Source organism: Pomacea canaliculata, linkage group LG8, assembly GCF_003073045.1.
Source record: "Pomacea canaliculata isolate SZHN2017 linkage group LG8, ASM307304v1, whole genome shotgun sequence".
NCBI lineage: Eukaryota > Metazoa > Mollusca > Gastropoda > Architaenioglossa > Ampullariidae > Pomacea > Pomacea canaliculata.
The window spans coordinates 13,394,910-13,409,294 of NC_037597.1; positions in this window are offsets into that span (position 1 = coordinate 13,394,910).

Below are 14,385 nucleotides of genomic sequence, written 5' to 3' on the forward strand. Positions count from 1 at the left end.
GAGAGATAAAGACTGATAGACGAAAGCAATAAGTTTTAAAATTCAGTTGTCTTTGTGTTTGTGTCATTTCCTCTTTTTCTCCCTTATTTTTTCATCTATTTTATGGAGAATACATTAAATCGTCGGTCCTAACCCTGACAGTATGTTCATTTCATCTTTCTAAACGCCAACAGCAAGTACTCGGCTGAGAAAGATGTCTGAGTGCTAGGGTCATTGCCTGTTATCTCCACCCTGCCTCAGGGTCAGGGTAGCAATTAGGGAAAACTGACCGCTTGTAAAAGTCAGCATCGTGTACTCCTACCTTCCCTCGCACTGGCGAAACCCACAAGAGGTTCCGCCTTTAAGGTGGAAGCACAATACTATGAAACAAGCCAATATGACAATCTGATAACCAGATACATCCGCACTGCCATATAGGTCGAGTGTTCTGACTTGAGCTTACGGCTGCGCTCCATCAGACCTCTCCTACGACAGGTACACAGAAATTGCCTCGACTTCAGTTTTGTGATGAACTGAACACCATGCTGACTGCTTATGTACTGTACAACACAGTCTCTTTCTGTGACAATGACAATGACAATAACAATGACAATGACCAACTTTATTTGTCTCAGTGGGCCTTTTGAACATGTGAAGGTGCGCTACCACAAGCAAAAATCAGCGAAATAATAAAAGCAGTCCCAATATCACACGCATCACTCATTTCGAGATGTAACAAAGCATCGTGTTGTTTGCTTGGACATTGGAGACAAAGGAAGATGAGGAAGACAAACAGGAGATGAACAAAGGAGCTCGGTTTACATCGTTAATAGATGACGTACCTCGTCGATGATGCAATCTTCTGTCGTCGAGGGCGGTGGAGGGCGACCTCACTCGTGCACGGACAGGTGGAAATGGCAGGTAACGAGGTGTGCTGACGTAATTCTGAGGTGTTCACAGTGGGTCAGCGATTGTCCTCGGCAGTGTAATCAGCGATGAGTGATTGGAGTCCTGAGGATGCTTGTGTCCGCGATTGAGTAATGCGTTGCTGGAGGCACCTGATCCCTTTGTCTTCTTTTTAAGCCGCTTTCAGCACAGGGGGCGGATATGTGGTGTTTGTAGTGGTCGTTCCTGCAGGGTGCATGCAAACAGACATGGAGGGAGGTGTTCTTTAATCTGTCTTATCACGTTAATCATAGCGTTAAGGGAGGATTATTAAAGATGATCAAGGATATTTACAGTTTATTAAAATGTCCATTCTATATAATAATATTCGTCAAGCTACTTTTGTTGTTGTTGTTGTCATTATTATTATTATCATCATCATCATCATCATCATCATCATCGTTTGCAGTGTTCGGTAGACGATTTACTTTTCTAAGCTTAATTATTGCACTTGCACTCACCTGCTCCTCTTTTTCTTCCTTTTGTTACCTCCTCGAAGTGACTAATGGGGTACTGTACTTAAATATTTATTTGCATGTCCTGCAAAGCAGACCCCACCGTTTAAGATTGCCCCCTCCACCCACCCACCACCCATTCAAACAATGAATTGTTTTGAATAGCATTCAGCCGTGAAGACCGAGTGGACAGCGGCAGTGCCTGCAGTTCATTCTGAAACCAATCAAGCCTGCGAAGGGTCAAGAGGTTACGGTGGCCACTGCACGTTTTAATTGTCCGCCACCCGGCAAGTCTCCCTGGAAAATGTTCTTCCATTACCAGGCAGATCGTGTCGGGTCCACTCGCACGCGCCCTGTGACACGGACGGGTGAAATATGATTATGAAACGACGTCATCGAGCCCCAGTGCCCCTCGTCCACTTGGCTGGACGCTCGGCTAATTGCGTTCGTCCACGACCGAGACCGTCCAGACGTGTTGTGGTCACTGCAGCTGCTGGTATTGTTCTCTGTCGAAAATAGAGCCGGTCAGCTGCACAGCCATCTTGCCGGCAAAGTTTATTTTATTACGAGATTGGCCTCCAATCTTTGATTCACTCTCTATCTCTAATAATATCCATGACAAAAACTTCATGCCAGCCTGTATTTTCTTCTTTTTGTAAGTTCTTGTGGACTACATGAAAGGGCAGTTATTATTATTCGAACACGCAGAGATTTAAATGCATGAATGTTAGAAAAAAGCATGATGTACTACATTCATTGTGTGTGAAAGAAACGAACTTCTCGAAAAGACAGGCACCAGATAACTTTACTATTAGGGGTTTTATTCCTATCAATTTTTGCAATTTTGAGACCTTTCATGTAGATACCTTGATACAAAAGAGAGAGAGAGAGAGAGAGAGAGAGAGAGAGAGAGAGAGAGAGAGAGAGAGAGAGAGAGAGAGAGAAAGAAGTAGAAAGACAACAGCATGCAAAAATTAGTAAATGTATTTACTTTTAAAAAAAAAAAAACAATAAATGTAAACAAATACAAATAACATAAGTAACAAATGAAACATTGTCATGACAACGGTCAATACTAAACACAGTTGTCATCGGTTAATTAACTCAGATCGTATCTTCTGCCGGTCTGAAGTAATATTTAAATATATATATTTAACCCTACGCTGGCAGAACGTTTCATCTTACATAAAACCAACAAAGTTTTAAAAATATTTGTTCAGGCAGCTACACTGATCACAAAACAGAATAAAAATACCATTTGCATCTTTGGATCCTAGATTGTCACGTGACTTAAGCAGCTTCAGTCAAATGATGGATGGACAGCGGGAGGTGTTTTCACATGACCGTCAGTCCATAAAAAACCTCCCTACACACGCGCCATCTCCGCGACTGGAGAGTTCCTTTGTTAGCACGCGCCGAGTGATGCACATAATTCAAACAGTGAAAAAGGTACTTGATGCCCTCGTTCCGGCCGGGTATCTTTTGTACCCAGGGTGAAAATAGTGTATATGGTCTGGTAAGTGGTCCTGTCTCCTGGTGGTAATGTATCATGCTGTTAACAACGACTTTATCTTCATCGTTGTCCACAAGCCGCCTGCTGTTCGAAACCCTAGTGACAAGCTGTGCTTGGTCAACACGAGGACAAGAAGCTTCCCGACATCAGTCTCCTACTTGTTATTCTGTGTCCATGATTCGGTGTTCTGTCAGGGTTTCTGAAACCACCACTATTGCAAAAGGAACGGGAAGGGGTGGGAATAGAATCTGCACGAGGTCCGCAGTCTTTGCAAATATTTGATCAGTGGATTACATAATATTCTGTAGACACGCGTTTGTTGGTTTGTTTTATATGTTTGAATTCTCATTGATAAATAAGACGACTTTGACTGTGTCAACATAAATGAAGGACATAAACTGACCAAAAAAGGACTAGATGGCACCGTTAACGACATAAGGAGCCTTACAACAAGTCACATGAGTATCGGTTTTCATCGCTTTTATAAAATATCGGAAACATTATAAGAGAAAGACACAGATACCTGCAATAGTCAGACATAGGGATAGAAGAAGGGGAATGACAGACAGACAGTAAAAACGAAAAAAAAAAAAAATACCAAACCAAAAAGGACAAGTAATTCCACACCCTTTCATCTCTTATCTTTTGATACCCCCCCCCCCAACCGCCACCACACAACCTCATCTAATGACCGACGTACACGAGCCGGTAGTCCATCTGACGCCGCTTACTTTCTTTGTCATTTTCTTCTTTTTTCTTCCCGGTCAGTGGACGCTAAATGGACGTTGCCGGTGGACAGTCATCTGCTGTCGGTCCTTTTTTTTTTTTTTTCATTCGTTGGGGGTGACTGCACAGAACACTCCCTTTTCCTCTTCTTTATTACCTCCGCTGGGGTGTCTCCATCTCCGACACGTGTCCCTGCGGGCAGGTGGTACATAGGAGGCTGGGCGGAGGTGGTGGTAGTGGTGGGGATGCTCAGGCGAAGAAAGGTAAAAAAAAAAACTACAGGGAATATGATTTTGTCCACGCGCGCGATGACCTCGGCCGGACGTCCCAGGTCAGGCCAGTGGAGGGATTAGAACAGAAACACCGAGCGCATCCACCCGTACCCACGTGATAGACACCCGCAGTATTTTTTTTAAGTAGGAGGCGTGGCGGTGGGAAGAAGGCTTACCACGACCCCGAGAGGAGGGTGAACACAGGGAGGGAGAACACTGATAAGACAGACGACCTCCAGTGAGACGCAAGTACCACGGGTACCGTATGGGCGGTAGATTAGCATGACCGCAGGAGAGGTGCGAGCGGATGAGGTCGGAGGGATTGGGGAGTAGAAGGGGAAAGGGGGAAGCGAAGGCTTGTGTCACGTACAGATGGCGAGTGAAACCCGATAGGGACAGGAAGCCAGAAGTCGCCCAACCAAGACTGAACCCGCTCCACAGGGAAAATCGTAAAGCAGTCAGGCTTAAAATAAACAACAAACAATAGTCAGTTGTTCTGACGTGCCTGTGTCGGAGAATGTTTTGAACCGTTTGAGTAGATTTCGATATTTCTTAGGAATGTGTATAAACACGCTTGAAAAGCAGTTTCTTTTGCCTTCAGTAGTAAAGCATTGTTGATTATCGATATTTATTTTAAAATTGAAATAATAAATCATTAATTATAATTATTTTCTTCCAGCTGGGGGAAGGACAAAATGTACCGCACCCAATAATAGCCTGAAGTATTCTCTTCATATACCACTATGATCTAATAACGTTTATGCAAGTTTTATTATGGAAGACTCACAATCAAGTACACTTACTAATACATGAAATAACAAATATTACCTTTCAACTATAAATATTTAACAATACGGCAATATTATTATATATATCGAGAGAGAATTTTCTTTTTTGTTTCATGTGTACTTGAGAAGAAAGAAAATACAAGTGATATGAAAAAACCCACCCTAGAGCAGTAAAAAACCATATGAGAGGCTTCCTGTACAGTGTTTTGTTGAGTGAACCGGTTGAGGGCACACCCGTAATCAGAACCGCAAATGATGAGATCTTTCCACTGACTGAGTCTGCAGTTTGACCCAACCTGACCATCCCGTGACCGCGTGGGTCAACACTGGGCAGAGGGTTCAATCGCGGGGTCAGGGTAGGGGGCTGAGGTGCCATACGGGCTGCAGAGGGGAGGGCGGGGGACGGACGGGTGGTGGGTAAAGTGCCTCAAGCGGAGGTTGTGGGGCGATGGGGGTACACATCACTAAGGACTGGGCTCCTCTACAACTATTTCTCTGCTAAATATTTCTCTCCACCTAACTATTTCACTCCTTTCATTCACCTTTCCTTTTACATTCCTTCCATCATACGCACAGGGACAGAGATTATATATATATACACAGATAGAGAAGGAAAAGAATTATCTTGGAGACATGTTTTAGCATCGTTTTAGGTCAATAACGAGACAGATTCGAATGTGCGGCATTTTCATGCGCTCACGTGACTGGGCAGGTGCATGAGCGTGATGCCTCTTGCAGAAGACCGAGAGATGAGTTATTTATTTATTCTGTGCATTTGTATGAAAGGACGGAAGACAGAAAGGAGAATGTCTAGACCTTTAGTAATTAAAAGCAAATTGTTGTGGAGTGCGAGTTATTATTATTTTTTTTAATCATTTATTCTTCGTCCACTGACTTCAACCGTCGTGAAAACTCGGCCCCACAATTGCAGTTTTGTTTCGCCATTTTTCATTCGCGTGAGTACGGAAGTAGTTTTAACAGACGATAAAATCTAGGTTTAAGTCGCTTCTCGGTGCTGTAAGGCGAGATAAGACAAACTTTCACATTGTTAGTCTGGATTATGGGATGAGCAGGACAAGGAACGAGGAATATAATCATGCATGAAACTGGCCCTCGGATACAATACCACAATATCTTACACACCACAAGACCTTGCTGCATCAGGTTGGCTGCTAAAAGGAAAATAGTTGACAGGTGTTTATGACTGGTTGTGTACATGGACACACACACTGAGGATGACCTCGATGAGTCACTGAGCGAGACTAGAATTCCACGCAGATAATCTTACCTTGCATCCTTCTCTTTATACCTTTGTTCGGTTTGTGAATTGTGCTTGTCACTACCTACTAAGCCACATCTCTGATACATTGGTCGCCTGTCTAGATACGAAGACAAGACGAAGACTGCCATCCACAAAAAATAATCATTTGTTAACACCTTCTAAGACCCTACCTCTCTCTTTCTCTCACACGTTCCCGCATACCTCTTCCTGTCACGATTTGTCTCCCTAGGGCTACCCCCAGATTAAACATGAAATTGCGTCGGAAGTTGCCAACATGATAGCAGAACAGATTCCAATATTTTGTTACAAAAGTGCGTTGTGAATGTCACTGAGTCGACAAGTCACAGGAAGATGAGAACTGCAAAGCTCAAAGCTGGTATTTCGGAACCGAAACAGCTTTTCGCTCGGAGTTTGGGAACTATGAGTAGCATATCTTTAATTATCTATACCAGGGAGAGATAATGTATGTAGCCAAGTGGATGGTGCGATCAATCTAGCAGAAGGAAGCCTTTGAAAACTATTCAGCAGCTTTCAAGCGGACTTGTCACGGGGAAAATAAGTCTGGGCTCTCTGCCTTTCACATACCGTGCCCCAAACACGCTAGAATGACCAGATATTATTCACGGACTTTTGGCTATGGAAGCTATTACCTCTACTTTTGTTAACCTTTTAAAATGACCTGTACCCACTTATTTGTAAATAAATTTGCACTCTGGTACCAAACAGAAGAAAGCTCTTTGGGCAATGAACCCATGACTCACGTGACCATCACACACGACTATAAGTTACACGTCACGCATGGATGTCTCCTATTTATCGAGACTTGGAAAGGGGTGGGGTGGGGTGGATTGCCCCTCCGATTAACACCTCTAAGTTTACGACTTCGTCCTCGCCGTCTCTTCTTTCGGAAACGGAGTCTGGCGACATCCACCTTCAACGTGATCTATTTTCTGCTTTGTTTTGTCCTTCCTACTTGTTATCCGAGCTCCTCTGTCTCGAGAAGACGGCCTGAACCCAAAAGCCTCTAAAGTTTGCTCATTACGGGTGGAGATGTGCACACGTCCCTTGAGGAACGCCGACCTGGCATGTCCTGAGTTCCGCGTCAAGACTCGATCCTGACTTGACCTTTGTGCCCCTGCGTGAGGAAGTCTTCGGTGGGACCACGAAGTTGTATTACTGGACTGCTGGAAGAAGATTTTTTCAGTTAAATACTAAAACGAGGCGTGAGACTACAAAGCTTCCGGTTTAGTCACATTTCAGATTAACCACTAAAACGAGGCATGTTTGTACAAAGCTTCCGGTTTAGTCACATTCTTTGTTTAGGCTCGCCGAGACTAACAGCGGAGAACTTCGCAAGGCTAAGCGTTGGTCTTGGCAAACAGACAGCAGTCCACCTTTACATGGTGGGGCAGATGCGACCTGCAGCAGAAAGAATTATCTTGGCAGCAATGGTCAGATGATTCAGATGTCCAGTTGGGGTGTAGAACTGACAAGACGCTTGTAATGGCTAGTGTTGGCACTTTGATTATGGCTGCTTCTTCTTTATTTGCTGATGAGTCAGCGTTGAGAGAGGTTTGTTTTACTTTTTTTTATTCCAGCTTCAAAGAAAGAATGAAAAATAGCTAATTGGAGATGTTAGTATTCCTGTTGTTATCACTATGTGACACACACACACATGAAAGGAAGAGCATAAGGAACAGAAAGATAAGGACAGGAAGAGAGAGGGAAGAGAATGGGCAAGGGAGAGAAGAGAAGGATGAAGAGTTAGAGAGTCTCACGACTACTACAGCAGTTGGCAGTGATTCAGAAGCCAATCATTATCGTCGTATTATTTCGCACAGACCTGCTCCTCGGAAGGTGGGTTGGGGGACTGAAGAGAGGGAGAAAGGCCGCGAGTTCCGACAAGAGAAAGGCAGGACCGCATTGCCTCATAAGGGCCCTTCTGTCTGTTGGCAATGGGCGCCCAGCGTCCAGTCGATCACCGGTCAGCTACTCGAGTGTCCTTGCTGCTGGGGTCAGAACGAGGCGCCAGATGGACACAATGGACGCCAGGCGCCATGCACGGTGACGGAGCTTTGAAGCGGCCAACAGCAACAACAGATCACGGTCTTTGTTCGTTGACAGCTGGGGCTTCGCACGAAACACTGCGATGGTTGCTGTATAACTAGCAAATGTTATCATCTTGTCACTTATTGACAATGAAAGCTAAAAATAAGATATATGTATATAAAACATGCATGCGTGAGTGAATGAGAGAAAAGAAAGAGATAGTGTCCTCCTTCATAATAATCTCATCATGATGATGTTTCATATAGTGGAGCAGGGTAGGGTGGGAATGAAGCGAGGCAGGTCATCTTCAACTTCAAGACTGCCGGAGACAAATGCAGTGGAAATTGTAATGAGATTAAGAGTTCTTCCCAGTCGGACACATCCCTAACCTTTGCCCCACGGCCATATTGCCTGATTGACATCCGAGGTTTCCCATAGTCCGGTTCCAGCAGCCTCATCTTTCCTGCCACCACACTAGCACTCCACCACCAGACCTATACCCCTACTATACCACCACCACTATACCCCTACTACCAAACTACTCGCATGCAGTTTCTGTATCGTCTTGTTGCTTCCTCCCCGTGAAAACTGAGGATGCTGAGATAACCAGAGGGAAGAGGGGATGACAAAAGTTGCAAACTCCTTGTGATGGTGGCCGAGGGGAATGTGTGAATATGAAATTGTGTCTGTGAAGGTGTATAGATGTTCTTGGTGTTGTGGAAATGTGAAGTCTCAGGGTTGTCTGGTAAGGTTGCCCGACTCCCACAACACTCCGCTACAATTGTATCTTTCAGATGTACAATGTTCTCAAAGATGCTCTTAAAAAGCCTTGAAAGGGTTGTGTCCAAGCAGCATAATTCTGTTTACTAATTTCCTAACTACATACCCATTCGCAAATATGATAACTATCCGTCTTATTCCTAGCGTTCATCTCATCTGTTCGGCGTCAAGTTGCCTTTGATCTTCCTCTCTTCCTTTTGCCCTCAGGTGTCAAGAATGCTGATGTTTTACTATCGCTACATTGACAACTTCCGCGAATAAGTTCGACTCAAATGAAGAACAATCAGCACAGTACAGCAAACACATAAAACTCTGATATGAGTTGCATTGTGGAAACTTTGTTATACATGTATAGTTTAAAACGTTGGTGAATGACAGAAAGCGATTTGATAAAATTTTATTTACAGCTACCTTGATGCAGCAGTTGTGAATAAAAGAAAGAGATTCTTTGCATTGTTTAGTCTATTACTGTTTGTCATGTGATTTTTCTCTGGAATAATGAAAAGTTAGATAAAAACTCAAGATTTTGTTTTAATGGTTTCTCTATATTTGGCTCTACCTCTCTTTTTATGTGGACTATTTTTCGTTATTACTTTTATGCCTTGTGGTCCTTTCAAAGGCTTATTTATAAAGGGGAAAGTGGACTGCTAATTTAAAAGACTTTTTAATGATTCCTAATATGAAGAATACAAAATACAGACCCTGTGTGCATCAAAGCTTTTCTATTAAAAGAAGTTTAAAGGACAAAAATACCGGGTAGCTCCCACAGGGGTATTAAGACATGCGGCCCCGGTCAGTGTGTGTCATTCAGCAGCTGCTGTGGTCATCATAGCTCACAGTCAGCTTCTCTTGTGTCTTCTGCATTCAGACAAGCACCTGCCCTTCCTGCTCTTTGTTATCTTCACTCAACTGTCCGTTTGAACTGTCCTCCTGTATTGATTCAGAATAGTAACGTCCACTCAGCGCCATCTTGAACTGGCCGGTGTGTGTTGTCTTCCCGACCCTCCGTTAGCGAAGCGGTTTGTGATGCAGCTAAATAAATTGTTAATTTCAAAAGTTAACTATCTTCATTTCGTGGAAAGGAAAAATGCAAGCTTTTCATATAAAGATTATTGCATAAGAATAAGGTGCTAAATGATATTTCGCGCATTCACACGGGATTTTTGACAACTCTGTAGTCGTATAAGAAAGACTATGATGTGCACTTCAAATAATTCGACATTGTGTCCATTGTTAAAGGAAACAAGGTCCTACCATGATCAAGTAAGAGTATGTGTGTGTGAAGACCCATGTTTACTATACATCGCTACTTGGTGTTTTCACATAAGAGTCAAATCATGAAAGTGTAAATACAGGCTCAGAAAAACACGTTTTATTATGAAAAAAAGCAAGCTGAATCCTTCCTTCCTCTATCCCCTTGTTCTCTCCTCTTAGGTCCTTGCTCCCCGTCATGTTACACCCTTGTGCTCCATACTGCACCGAGCGTGGTCAAGTTCGGGTCACATGTTATGACCTTTTGCGGCGAGGAGGTCAGCGGGAGATCATGTCTCAGCTTGCGGCTAGCAGCAGCGTGAGCTTGGAACCACACGGCAACGTTAGTGCGACCCAGGTTTCATCTTTACGGTCTTTTTTTTTTTATCCCCTCCCCACCTCTTTCCCCTACATGTGCTTTGAACCTTATCCCCCGATCGCTGCTTCCTTCCCTCGCGAAACCCCCTACCCCTCCTTCCTCCAACTGCGTTTGGTTAGGGAACAAGCTGACCGTTTGGTGACCTAGCCCCTGGCTCCCTTTTTCCACAACAAAAACTGGATGGGTGAGGGAAGGGAAAAAGGTAGAAAACTATCGCAGTCTGCGAGGTCCAGCTGATAAAACGTCTGGTTCGCTAACGAAAGTGTTTGATGCCAGCCAGTCACGGAGGCTGCATTTGATAAAGAAATGGCTTCTTGGCTAGAAAAGGGGAACGGGGGGAGCGGAGGAAGGGGGCTAGGTCATTGAATTCGTAGAGTTGAGCTTTATGAAGTTCCGTTCTAGGCGGTGGTAGATGCCACGACTCCACACAACGGCCGAGTGCACGAAGACTTGACCTTTGGCCAACCTTCTACTGTTTATCGGTTGTTGTGTACTTTAGTGACTGAAACCGCATGGACTGCAAAATAAAAATGTGAAGAGGATTTGGACGAAAACAGAAATTGTAAAGTTTACGACTTTGATGAAACAGATCAAGTGAAGCCTAATTGTTATTTCTCTTTCCATTGATACAACTGCCGGCTGACACTAAGACCAATGGTAGTTGCCACTTTCGTAACGCCATGTCCGCTATTATGAATTTACTCATTTCTGACTAATGTTTATACCACACAAAAACTAATTTTTACTTTAAGGAAAACAAGCTTGTTTGTTAATACATCATCGTCAGATACAATCGTTCCATCAGATTGGATGGTCCTTTTTTAATGTTTACGACAGCAAAACATACAAAACAATCCGTGCAGCTGTGTCTTGCAGCACACAAATGTAATATAGTTGTTTGTAAGTTACTTAAAGCTGTTTTCACATAAGAACCAACGAACACAGATTTGACAAACAAGTTTTCAGTTTATCGTTCCAAGTCCCCCTTAGATGAGATCACTAATCAAAAAGTCAAAAGAACATGAAGGCGTGCTGACATAGAAGCTCAATATAATAAAACATAATAATTCTTCATTCTTCAAAATTCCATTCTATTCCACTGAATTCTTTATATGCAAGTGATTTTTTTGTTGGGGTGGGTGAGTGGGTGCAGTGTAAGTCCTACCCGATCTTTTGCCAGTTATCTCCTGATTTCATGTCACAACCTGGCGTGACATGACAAAGAACGGCCAGTGTCTTGCAACATGGCAGCCACGCTGCAGACACCTTTGAACTGCAACTTATCATCTCCGCACCGTCTAACGGCTAGTGCTATCGTCTGCCTCGCTGAGGCTGCAACAGACCATCTGCACCCAGATGACCTGCGTAATGTCTCAACCACCACTTCCACCAGCACGAGGGCTATGGTCCCTGAGACCAGAGCATTTCAATCATCTACTTGTCCATGCAGGTTCTAGACATAATCATCAGCACCTCACATCGCCTTTATTCTTCCGTCTCCTCTCCCAGTCAGAGATGGAAGTGGCCAGACCATGCCAAAGCCATCAGCCGCGCTGCCAGTGTGGTCTTATCGGCTGTTTGAAAGAGATAGAGCGCAGTGTGAGGTGAGATGGATCCTGACATCTGTCAGACTCTACTTGTCAGCACCGAGACTTTCGCCAAAGATTGCAGAACTGCCCACTAGTCTCCCAGCACCGGTCTTCCTAGCGTGGTCCTTCCCTTCACCCTTTCACTCGGCGCCTGGCTTGTTTAGTTCATTATGTATCCAGCAGTGATGACCGTGACGAGCAAAAAGAAACGTGCTACTTTCCATTACTCGTGATTAATTGAGAATTATAGGGACCGGTGTCTGGTCCTACCGTGAGAGAGATAGAGAGACAAATAGAAAGTGTTTGTACGTGGTCACGATGGTCACTGCATGACTGTGCATTTGCATTTACATATTTACCAATGACACAAGAGAACAAACAAAGACAACAAACAACGTGCATCTAAAGTCTTTTGTCGACGATTGAGAAGGGTAGATTGGGGGAAATGTAGTTATAACTCTGAAGTATGTAACAAAAACCTAATCGGAATAATAATAATAATATTTGTAATGCGCAGCAACACGACCGAAATAGACGTCACTATGTAAGATATAGCTTACAAATAGTTATAATACGAACTAATATTTTAGTTTATACGAAATACAAAAGTAACACTTTATTTTTCAAAAATAGAAAAAGTAATAAGCCGTTAACAAGCAGTCGAATATTCGTAAACATTTCACTGCGTTGCTGAAGAAAGAAAGTACACAAATGAAAAACTCTTAGCATCAATAATGTTAACACACGTCATTTCAATTGCGATTTCAAGTGTCTATGTAACGGTTATTCGAAAGTCTTGGGAAGAAGAATCGTTAAAGATATCCGGCTATTAATGCTCTTCATTTCCGGCCTGAGCCAATAGGTTTAGAGGAGTTACAGAGGTACTCGAATATTCTGAGTCACAGTTTCCGCCAGAACAAAAGTACGAAGCTCACTTCGTGTCATATTTTCAAAGCACTCAGATGTGTTATGAGTTGTTACATTGCCTTTAAATTCTAAGTATTTTGCCGAAAGATGACTGTTTGTATATATATGTGTATATATGACATTTATATATATGTACACACCTAGTTTTTTTTGTTTCTTACACAAAAGCGTAAATAACACCAGAAAGAGAGAGAGAGGAAACTACTAGAGTGAAGAACAATGTAGATTCGAAAGCAAGCGCACACAGTTCATCTCTCTTTCTCCCTCATTCAGGAACACCTGCAGACTAAAGATTATTGTCGGCATCTTTCCCATAATGGATAGTATTTTGTTCGCAACGACCATCCGTTAAGCAGCAGGTGACAAGCTGACCACTTCGAGCGACCGCAATGAACCTCCTGCCAGACGTTGTTTCAGCCACCAAGACTTGGACAATACCCAAACTAATGGAGTACAGCAGAGACCCAGGGAATCAAAGCGGCCACATTAATTAGCACCCGCCTTGGTGAAAGACCATTTTGAAACCAATCAACAATTGGATTTGTAAAATCCTCCCCATACACGCGGGTTCCAGAGCCCGCGTTGGTCAGGGTTCTGGCCAGGTCCGCATTCACCGAGCTTTTACAGAGGGTGACAAAGGTTGCACGGGGCCTTTGTTGTATCAGTAATTATTTAAATTACGCGGGTCAGTGCCTGGTCAGTGGGTCTCAGGCCGGGCTTTGTGGAGCTGCAAGTTTTATGCAAGGCGGAGGCATCGTCCGAGCACCAGTTACGCAGGCTGTGCATTATGGGCCGTGGCCAGCTTCATCTGACGCTGGACGACAGCTGCAGGTAAATTATTGTCCATCACCAGTCGCACGATATCAAGAACGCGGTAATCTGATTGGCTGGACTAATATGTCTCTCTCGTCTTTTGCTGTAAGAGCTGGCCGGGCTTTGGGTGTGTTTGGCTACAGACCGTCATTTATGCACCCTATGAGTGTGAGAATGAACGATACAAATTTTGCGATTATTATTGTTATTTAATAAATACATATAAATGATTTGTCTATTGCCTGTAATCAGTAATTTAGTTGTTTTTATTATTAGTAGTATTAGTATTATTAGTAGTACAATCCCAGCTTTAAGCAAAAAGACCAATTAAAACTTTCTTGTCGATATATTAAATATTCGGTTTCTGTCTCTTTTCTTAAAGTACAGAATATTTTATAAAAATAAATCTTAAAGTAGCAATTTGTTACACGCCTGTTTCCTAAGCAAAATTGGGCAGTAATAACAAATAAATCGCTATCTAATCTGGAGGTCGCAATAATTCTTTTGTGTATTGACTGGGTCAAAATGTGTATGTGCTTGATCCTCTCTACTTCGTGAGCATGTATATATAGATCCTAATGTCTACGATGATCTGATCACTGGACAAGAACTATTTCCACCTTTATGTCGACCTGCT